Here is an 11,715-nt window from a genome sequence, read left to right as displayed (position 1 = left end):
ATGGGGTTTTTATTCTAAATTATGGATATTGGTTTGTGAAAAAAAATGATGTTGGGTTTTGTAAGAATGAAACAATGTTTTATGTTGATGATGAAGGTAGAATTGGATATGTAATATCACTTCCATTTTAAAATGATGAAATTATATCTTTTGTTGAAAACTATCTGTTGTATAATAATATCTTTTTTTGGCTATCGATGAAGGATAGCTTTGATTGTTATAGAAATTGCATAAGGATTAGGTAAATTGAAACTAATCATTCATACATTTTACATTGAGTATTGTTGCATACTTAAACATTGAAAACGTTTTGTTTTGAGAAAAATGGGTGAATACCTCACTGAATCTGGTTAGGGGGAGTGGTTGTGATTATGATGTTGACGTGTGTGTCTTTGGTGAAAATCCAGAAACCCGCACGGTTAGATGTCGATCCTTCCGGTTAGTACTGGTAAAATGGTTTTAGTAGTGCGTGTATAGCCTATTAGCAGACACGTACCTAGAGATTCCTAGTGTTCTGTATTTGGTGCCCTGTTTTCTGTTATAAAAAGATTATTTTCTTGAATTGATATATAACTTGGCATTGCATAGTTTTGAGATGGAAATGAGAAATGTTTGACAAATGGCATGCATTTGCAATCATCTTATGACTTTGTTAAGATTCATATATTGTATTAAAGTATCTCTACTGGGATTTGGCTCACCCTATGTAAAGAACAACTTTCAGGTGTTGATGATATGCTTCCACCAAGGACATAACGTTGGAGGACTTGGGTTTTAATTGCATTGAGTTGAACTCATTTTGTTGTACTCAAGCATCGACTTGAAAAGATGTAGTCAATATGACATATGATTACTTGATTTTACTTTTACTTTTAAATTTGTGTATTTATGTCATATGCTATAAATTCAGAATTTATGATTTATGAATGTCTACGCGCATATGCCATCTTTTGTACGATCAAGATTATGAATAGAATATTAGATATGAGTTTATTGATCATTTGTAAGAAACGTTATGAGATGGACGATTGTTATTTATTTCGAGACGTTACAACTACAATAGATATGAAATTTAAGACGATGAGATAGTTCAAAAAACTTCAATTTCTATACACAAATCATATCTATACATATATTCATGCACAAATAATACGAAAACACCAAACAATGGCTCTGATACCAATTTAGGAAAAATAAGAAATAATAATCAGTGGAAATAAAACGATTTGGGCATACCCTTTACGCTCAAAATGAATCCATAGATCATGTAGGTGAATCATGTGCCTCATTGATGTCTTCGAATAATTCATAGTAGTGGAGTAGAACTACTGCATTTCTATGGAAAGAGAAAAAAAATAGAGAAGACTCTAGGAGACTGATCAGATAAAGTTAAAATTAATTCTCACCATATAATACTTATATTATATGAAAGTATTATAACCACTCACAACTCTATTTGCCTCAACAGATGAGATAGTGGGTTAATCACATTTTTCCCCCAAGATAAGTTATTCCAAGTCTACTTTGACTAGGTCTTTCTTTATGGGTCTTAGGCCATGCCACCATGGGTGACTCAATCGGGTATGGGTTCTAAACCTAACCCAATTTCCAACAACATGTGATTCTCAACCATGAAAAAAAATACACTACAACCAAAGCACAACAATTACAATATCTATCCATTATCTATTGCTTTTAACTTTTTATTTTTCATATATCAATTCAATTTTGATGTTGCTGCTAGACATCATGATGTCGTTACAATTCAAGTTTTTTCGATGTGGCGTTAATTGTTTGCTATCAATTAGCCATCATGATTTTTCTAAGGGCTTAGTCTTAAGGGACAGGTCATGGGGATGGGAAGCGTTTGGTGTTTTGCAAGAGTAGGTAGACTAACTCTCTATGGTGCTAATCTACAGATTGACAACTAACTTTTGCCGATCAAAAAAAATAAAATAACCATGCTTTCATCTGTAGTACTAGCTTTTCTTCTACTCGTATTGAAAAAAAAAACTATACCAACAAAACATGGTTTTTTTGCCCAAAAAACCAAAAACATATATATATATATATTTTCCATAAATAAAAAACCACACCAACACGAACACCTTGTCTCTTTAGATATTTTATTTGAAAGCTAAATAATTGTATGAATTTCATGCTAAAGATGTTTTCTACGGTTGCAAAGTTCACTTCAATGAGGATTTTAATGTCAATTGTTGCTTCATTAGATTTAGAATTATTTCAAATGAATGTTAAAACAACATTTTTAAATGGAGAATTAAAAGTAAAAAAATATATGGTTTAACCAGATTGTTATAAAGTTGAAGGCCAAGAAGATAAAATGTACAAACTTAAGAAATCATTTTATGGACTTAAACAATCATCTAGATAGTGATATTACACTTTCCATAATGCTATAACTACATACGGTTTTAAAGTAAATGAATATGATCATTGTGTATATTATTAGAATAGTGGGAGTAATTTTAATATTTTCTCTTTGTATATAGATGATATTTTAATTGTTGGTAATAACATTGCATCAATTGAAGAGATTAAGAATTTTCTAAATAGTCAATTTGAAATGAAAGACATAGGTGAGGCATCTTTTGTATTAGGAATAAAAATAATTAGAGATAGAAAATCAAAGACATTAAAATTATCTCAAAAACAATATTTTGAAAAAATTGTGTAAAGATTTACTATGGAAAGTTCAAATCCCATTAATTCACCTATCCATAAGAAAACAATCTTATCAAGAAAAATGTGCCTAAAAAGTGAAGAAAAACAAAATATGGAAAATAAGCTTTTTACTCAAGCTGTTGGAAGTATTATGTATGTAATGTTGTGTACTAGGTCTAACCTTAGTTATGCTATAAGTGTAGTTAAATTAATCTTGGAGATTGAGCAGCAGTTAAAAGAATTTTAAGATATATTCAAGGACACTACAAGAAAAAGCACCTTTGGCGACTAAAAAAGTCGACTTTTCACTTTTCCCGACTAAATATTTTAGTCGCCGGTTTTGTCGCGAATACATGATCACCGGAGTTATTGGCGACTAAAAATGTTTTAGTCGGCAAAAAACAGGTCTTCAGCGATCAAAGCTTTTGTCGCCAATAGTCAATTGCATTTTTGAAAATTATACATTTAGCGACTAATCTTTTAGTCGCCAATAGTGAATTATTTATTTTTTTATTTATAAATTTGCCGACTAAGCTTTTCGTCGCCAATAGTCAATCTTTTGGTGACAACACATTTTAGTTGCCAAAAGCATATTTCAGGAAAAAAAAATTTAACCTCTGCTGTTGCCAAGTTTCGAACAACCAACCTCCCACATTCTAAACCTTTATCAACCCACTCTCCCCACTATGCCAGTACAACATCACATGAATAAGAATGCAACATATATTATTTATATAGTATATTGACCGGTATTAATACAAAACTATACATATAAAAATAATTATTTTTATTTAATATAATTTATGTAAAAAATAAATTATTTACTAAAAAAAAAATTGAGGCCACTTTTGGTGACTAAATCCATTATTTAGTCGCCAATTCTATAATTTTGGGCTACTAATTATTTTTCAGTCGCTAAAAAAATAAGTTCCGCCTAAAAATAACCAGTTTTGGCGACTAAACCTGTTTTTAGTCGCCAAAAACGTCCCCTTTTGGCTACTAAACTGAATTTCAATCGCCAATTGCCTGTTTTTAGCTACTAAATTTTTTTTAGTATCCAAAAAGCTTCACTTTCAGCGACCACATTGTTTTTAGTCACCAAAACACGTATAATCAGCGACCAAACTGTTTTTTAGTCGCCAAAACCGTCACTTTTGGCTGCTAAAAAACCTTTAGTCGCTAAAACCCATATAATCGGCGACTAAATTGATTTTTAGTCGCCAATAACTATACATTTGACTACTAATTCCATTTCAGTCGCCGAAAGTGCTACTTTCAGCGACGGAAAATTTTTTTTTAGTCACCATATGTGCTTTTTTGTTGTAGTGGGAATTGAAGATTACAAACTAACCTATCAATATAATAAAGAAAATTTAGAAGTCCTTGGTTATTCAGATGCTAATTTTTCTAGAGACATTGATGATTGAAAATCCACATCAGGTCATATATTTCTCCTAGGTGGAGGTTCAATTTCATGGTGTAGTAGAAAACAATCATGTGTGGCTAAAAGTGTGGCTAAAAGTACAATGGAAGCTGAATGCATAGCATGTAGTAATGCAATTTCTAAAGTTGTTTGGATTGAGAGATTGCTTGATGATTTGAAAATAAAAGAAATATCCAAGAAGCCCATAGCCATAATATGTGACAACCAAGCTGCTATAAATAGCATAAAATATGGTGAGACTGCTCAAGGGGAAAACACATAGATCACCAATATCATTATGCTGTTGATATGTTTCAAAGAAATGAGATTGTTATACAATATATTTCTTCTAAAGAAATGGTTGCAAATCCCCTAACAAAAGCTATTGCAACAAATGATTTTAGAAAACATGTGAATTCAACGGGGACTAAAAATGGTTCAGAATATCTTTGTCTATTGGCCAAGTGGGAGATGTTGGCTTGAGTGGCCAAATAGCCCTCAATATTTTCATATATAATGTTTTAATTTATTTTTATATTTGACTAACATTTTATTATTTAGTTTTTTATTTTATTTACAAAACAAGATAATGGATGTGATTGACCAAGTTGACTAAGTAGTTTGATTTGGTCAAATCACTATTAAGTGTTTTCCTGCTTAGTATGAGATATTTATGTAGATGAGGGCAACGCGATTATTGTCTTCTCATAAAAGGGAGTTGTTATAATATGGATAAATGGTTGAAGATTTGGGTAAGTGAAACAAAGCCCCCAATCTGATTTATAGGGAATCTGTTTTCAAACGTGTATGCAGGTGTGTGAAACAACCCCCACAATTTGATTTTTAGGAAGACAATTTCTAACATATACTTCTCTATACTTATATGTGTGTGATTCCCAACCATGAAAAAATACACTGTAACCCAAGTACAATATTTACAATATCTCTTCATTATCCATTGTTGTTGCAAACCTTTTATTTTTCATATGTCAATTCAATTTTGTTGTTGCTGCTGGACATCACGGTGCCATTATAATTCAAGTTTATTTGACGCAACGTTAATTGTTTGCTATCAGTTAGCCACCATGACTTTTCTAAAGGTTTAGTCCTAAGGAAGAGGTAACGACTAACAATAAACTTTCGCCAATCAAGAAAAAAAAAATCCATGCTTTCATCTGTAATACTAGCTTTTCTTCCATTCATATTGAAAGTGGAACTATATGAATAAAACAAGTTTTTTTTTTTGCCCAAAAAACCAAAACTTTTTTTTTTTGTTTTTTTCGTAAACAAAAAACTAAACCGACGCGAACACCTTGTCTCTCTAGATTTTTTTTTTTTTTTCGAAAGCTAAATTATTGTATGGATTTCATGCTAAAGATGTTCGCCTTGTCCTCTTCAGATGATACTAATTCTAACATCCAAATTAATATTGTTCAATTTTTTTTAAAAAAAAAAAAAAGGAAAAGGCATCGGATCTGATAGAAATTGAGGAGAGCTCATATCATATCTTTTTTCAGGCCCTTCATATAGCCACTAGGAGGTGTAAATCATCTCTAATAAGTTATTAGGTTCTATCTGATTGAGAGATTTAAGAAGAAATTTAGAAAAAGAAAGAGAAATGAAAAGAAAAAAGATAAGTAAAATATAAATAAAATATATTTATATTTCATCTAATTTCACATATATATTTTTTTAAAAATTTTTTTAATCAAACACAAACTTAATATTGCTAGACCCCCACCATCTAAAAAATATATATATGGTCGTGAGATCTCCGATGAAAATGCTCCACACTCCAGTACTTAATTATTCGTTTTAAAGTAGACATAATTTTGATGTGATTTTGACTAAAATGTAAATTGCACTATGTACCAACGAGGATCAATATTAGAATCGTTGAAATTGTTTCTTTTTTTTTTTTTTTTTTATCAGCAAAGAAAAATTTCATTAACATCATGAAATTAAAAATATAGGAAGATGACATGCACCGAGAGAAATTTAAAAAGTACAAATTACCCCTACTACTGCTACTCGCATCCATACAACCAACCTCTTAGCCTCACGATTTTTTTTTTTTTTAAACAAAAAAGTTAAGAAGAACTTAACTAGAAAATAAAATGCATGAATCCCCACAAATTCAACCCACACAACCCAAAACCAAAAACCAGCACCAAAACACCCAAGCTGCTCCCGTATTCCTTTTTCCAACAAATTAAAATTTTCTTTTTCAACACCCAAGCTGGTGCACTCCTCTTTTCAACAAACCACACTCTACTATTCAATCCAAATATTTTATTCACCTATGCAGGCACTGTAGCACCCATAAGCACACTCCTCAACTCCCAAGGCACAGCCCACTACTTCCAAGGCACAACTCTGTTGTGTCTCCTACGTCCGTCCCCTCCGTCGGACTTCACCCACGCTTGACCTCTCCGCCGAACTTCACCCACTATTGGCTCACCCAAGGCGGAAACACACCCTCCGCCGGACTTCAATGTTGGTCCTTCTTTCATTGGCCTTTGTCATGAAAGCTATTGAAGTAAAATCCATCATAACCTTGTGCTGGTAGTTATGCCTGTAATAACTCAGTCCGAAACAACCATGGCCGAAGCTACCTTGGCCAAAGCCAGACACACCTATGGAAACAAGACCCACTGCCACAGCCGAACAAAACCTACTAACACCTCCACTTCTATGGTAACCCAATCACCGAAAACACACCCACTGCTGAAGCTAATCCACCGCCCCTATATTGACGACCCAACGCCGACCTCCTCTTAAACAAAACAACCGCTGAGACACCATCCCACATCTAGACGGAGTTCACCCCTCAAACTCCCATATGCATAGGAGCGCATGAATGAAATCCTACACAAATATGGATCAACTTCGACACTTATGCTTCCTCCCGAACAAAGCACCGAAACACCTCCATAGATCTGAACAGAGAACACCCCTCAAACTTCCACTCGCAAAGAAGCACCCGAATGAACATCCTAGCCAAATCTGAATCGTCCTCTTTTCCGACCCAGTGAACATCCATAACGTTCACCGAAACACCCAAAAAAACCAAGCAAAATCTGTAGCAACCCACAAAGCACACCAAGGTGGGAAAAGATGGGGAAATCAAGTTTATTAAAGGGAAAACTAACAAACAAACACAAGAAAGAACTGGGCCAGTCGACCGCCATAGCCAAATGCGACGGCCGGCCGGCCCAAAGTGAGACCTGGGGAGGAGGTTTTTAGAGAGAGAAAGTGTCCCTGGGGAGGAAGTTTTTAGAGAGAGAAAAGGTTTTTTGACACCCAAACAATTCGTCAAAATTGTTTCTTAACTAAATTAATGATATAAATTTAAAAAAATCATCTCTATCAGTTTCGTTTGCAGTTCGTCAAAATTTGTGTTTGCTACAATATCTCGCTACAATAAGTGAGGTACTGTTCATCGCTACTTGTGTGTTGCCAGATGTCTGCCCGATCAACCGGTCAACAGCTTTTTTTATTTTTATTTTTTACATTTCTTCCAGTTTTACCTTTACAAATGAAAATACTAATTGTTTGGCTATAGCTCATCAATTTAATTAAAAAAAAATAACAAATATTTTAATAAGATTGAATTACAATAGAGAGTTTGATGCAGTGAGTGATTAGCTAAAATAAAATTAAAAAAATGACTTTTTTAGTTATAATTTTGTTAAAAATTTAAAGAGATTTGTGTGGATGCTCTAAGAGATGTAATAAAAATTGCTAAAATTAATATATATATATATATATATATAGAAAATTCTAATAGTATACAATAATATGAGTAAATTACAAATACATTTCTTGAGATTTGCTTAAAATACGAATTACCCCTTGTGGTTTGAAAAATTACAAGTATCACCCTGTCAAAAATTTTTATTTAACAAAATTAATTAAAAAAGTGAAATTTCTAATTGTTCACCAATACAAAAATAAAATTATTTGAATTATTAATTAAAATAAAATTTTAACATTATTAAAAACTGTTAATTAACTTAATAATTTATTAATAAAATGACCTATTTGTTGAGAAATTAAAAACCGTAAGGGACATAATATAATTTCTAGAATCACAGAAAATAATTTATAATTTAAGTAAATCTCAGAGGGTGTGTTTGTAATTTACCCCAATAATATTGTACAAAATATTTCGTATTTTTACTTCTGAGCAGATCTATATATATAACATACAAATAATTATTCATATCTCATCCAAACCAAAAAAATATTTAACTGATTATCTTTTGCAATAGCGGTACAAATGTGACCATCACAGAATTTCAATTTTTAAGTAGATGAAAGAAATACATGGTGGGATGCATTTGACGACCATGTACACAGAGTGGCCATCAGCCTATTGGGGGGTTTCAATCAATGGTGGATGGTGGGGGGGGGGCAGGGTTTTAATGAATGGTAGGGGCAAGATGAGGCAATCGATGAAAGGGATCGGAAGAGGTATTTGCAAAACAGAAGATGAATTCTCCCTCCTATGATACCTTTATAGAGCTTCTCTGGTTGTTATATATGCAAATAAAATTATGAAAATTTAATTTTTCATTTTCTGTTTGTGCGGACCATAAAGGGAAGGCTGTAAAAGTTTGTAGTAGGGTGGTTTTTCGGTCAATGGCGGTGGGAAAACAGGCGGTCGGTGATGGTGGTTGGAAGAAAAAAGAGGCTGTCGCTGGAGGTCTGCTTTGTAAGTTGTGTTTATTTTCTCTGCATGTGCTTCATATTTTTGATTGCTTCTGTGATTGTACAAGGCTGGAGGTCTGCCTTGTAAGATGTGTTTAGGGTTTTGAATGGTGAATTATTTGTAATATATTTCAATTGTATTGTCATTTCGATATCTGGTACATCATTGAAAGTGAAGTGGGACAGACGATGGTTATTGTTTTATTATCTACTTATTTTTCATCAGATATTTTTGAAGGGTAAAAAGGTAAATTTATATTACCTGTTAATAATGTTAATAATTTGGGGGATTTGGTCATAGCCCCCTCACTATCTAATTTCTCTTTCAAAATGATAAGAATTATATAAGTACTTTCAAAACCCCCTGATATTTTAAAACTTGTTTCTTTTACTATATTACCCTCATATCTATCAGCTCTCATATTAAGACATTTTCACTATGTATTTCAGAGTAAAATTTTACTCTGTATGAAAGTAAAATTTTACTCTGAATGAGAGTAAAATTTTACACTCTGAAACTAAAAGTAAAATTTTACTCTGTATAAAAGTAAAATTTTACTCTGAAAAATAAGTAAACTGTAAGACTCTGAAGCTAAAAGTAAAATTTTACTCTGTATAAAAGTAAAACTTTACTCTAGTTCTGTCAAATGAAAAAAACAGAGCAATAAAGTAAAATTTTACTCTGAAAAATAAGTAAACTGTAAGACTCTGAAGCTAAAAGTAAAATTTTACTCTGTATAAAAATAAAATTTTACTCTGGTTCTGTCAAATGAAAAAAACAGAGCAATAGAACCAGAGTAAAATTACTTTGAAAAATCGATGGAATTTCGAGCTTTGAGCTTTGAATCAGGCCTATAATCCTTAAATCAATCGATGTTTACTTTAAAAAACACTGAATCATACCTATAATCCTTGAATTAGGCCTATAATCTGAAAATTTTAGAGAAATCTCAATTTTTCATACCCCGGTTCTTCAAATTTTTCAGATTTTACAGATTTTTCAGATTTTTAAAACTTTGAGCTTTCAAAAATCTATATATTCAAATTCAAATCTCAAAACACACAAACACACACATATATATAGATATATATATATATATATATATTACAGATCGGAATATGTAGATATATATATATTCGAATTCAAATCTCAAAACACACAAACACACACACACACACACATATATATATATATATATATATATGTATCAGCGCGATTTGTAAGTTCTCTACAGCTTCGGCCATGGAGGAAGCTAAGATTAGAAGAGAGAGACGAGATAGAAGATGAACAGTTGAAGGAGAGTTGAAGGAGGAGAGTTGAGAAGATGCAGAGAGAGATCGTCGGAACTTAGGAATGACACAACTCCGGCCATGGAGGAAGCTAGGGTTAGAAGTGAGAGACGAGAGAGAAGATAAATTTTGTATCTGGATTGTGTATATGTGAGGGTATAATAGTCTGATAAAATATTTAAATAATAAATTTTATCCTTTATGCAAGATTTTATAATTATGAGGGGGTTTAGAAAGTATAATTTTTTTCTTAGTCCTTCTAACAATGAAAGGAAGGTAAAGGGGGTTTATAGCCAAATTTCCCTAATAATTTTTATAATTCATATATTTATATATTTAAGATAACCTCAAAAGCCACCAATACCATTAAAGAGGAAATAACTTTTTTCATTCAAATTCATAATGAATCAAAATCAAAGGTTAACCTACTTAGATAATGTACCGCATAATTGACTTCTCTATATACATGCAAAGCTAATGATGAATGGAATTGCAAAAGAAGTGCCTGAGTAACGCCCACCAAATAACCATAACAAGAGAAATTATCCGCCTTTGCCTGAATTGCATACACAACATTTATAAAATCGCCTTTAAGTTGAATATCACGCAAACCCAAATCACACCGAAATTGAAGCACTTTGACCACACCCAAGGGTTCCATACAGTCAACATTCTCCAAATAAGGAATTTGACCATAGAAGCAATAACCGTCCCGTTATAGCCATGAACAATTATCCCAATACTAGCAACCACTTGGGCCTTCCATACCGATCCATCAAAATTCAATTTAAAGACACCTTCTCTTGGCACAAGCCATCATCGAAGCCGCACTCGATGCACTGGAATTTGACTACGGTGTTCGGCTTGAGCATACTCTATTACATACTTCTCAGCAAAAGACACCCTCATCCACAGTCCTCTGCTTATTTTCAAAAATAACCGAGTTCCTATGATTCCATAAGCACCAACAAATAGTAATAAATAAACTCATCAGCTCAATATCATACTTGGCCATAAGATTGCAAAACCACTCAAAAGCAATTGGTAATAGGGATAGAGTTGATAACCATAAAGATCGAGCTAGACATCCAAACTTGCATCGCAAACCAAAAATTGTGAAAACAATGGCCCACTGTTTCAACCTCATCTCCACAGGCCCACTGTTTCAACCTCATCTCCACACCACGTACATAAATCCATATTCACAATATGGCGTTTCCGCAAGTTTGCCCGAACTGGTGACAACCCAAGACACATTTTCCAGCCGAAGATCTTGATTTTATTCGGAATACGAAGCTGCCATAGAGTGCGCCAAAACTATTTTTTTAACATGCCATCATCAGAGGATACACCGTGGCCGTCTGAGTGGCTCATTTCCACACACAAATGATGTACCGATCGCACAGAAAACTCTCCATTCCACGTAAAGTGCCAAACCAATTTATCCGAAGGTAATGTTGGACAAAGAGGAATGCGCCGAATAGCTTCAACATCAATACCCAGAAATTGTTGAGTAAGAAACTCATGGTTCCAGCCACCATTCTAGGAATCTATCAAGGCACTAACCGTCGCATTGAGTTTTGTTACATTTTTCTATTTTATCA

This window comes from Camellia sinensis, chromosome 6 (assembly GCF_055761805.1).
Source record: "Camellia sinensis isolate YWXY chromosome 6, ASM5576180v1, whole genome shotgun sequence".
Lineage (NCBI taxonomy): Eukaryota > Viridiplantae > Streptophyta > Magnoliopsida > Ericales > Theaceae > Camellia > Camellia sinensis.
The sequence above is the reverse complement of the archived record's forward strand: the minus strand, read 5'-3'. Positions refer to the sequence as shown.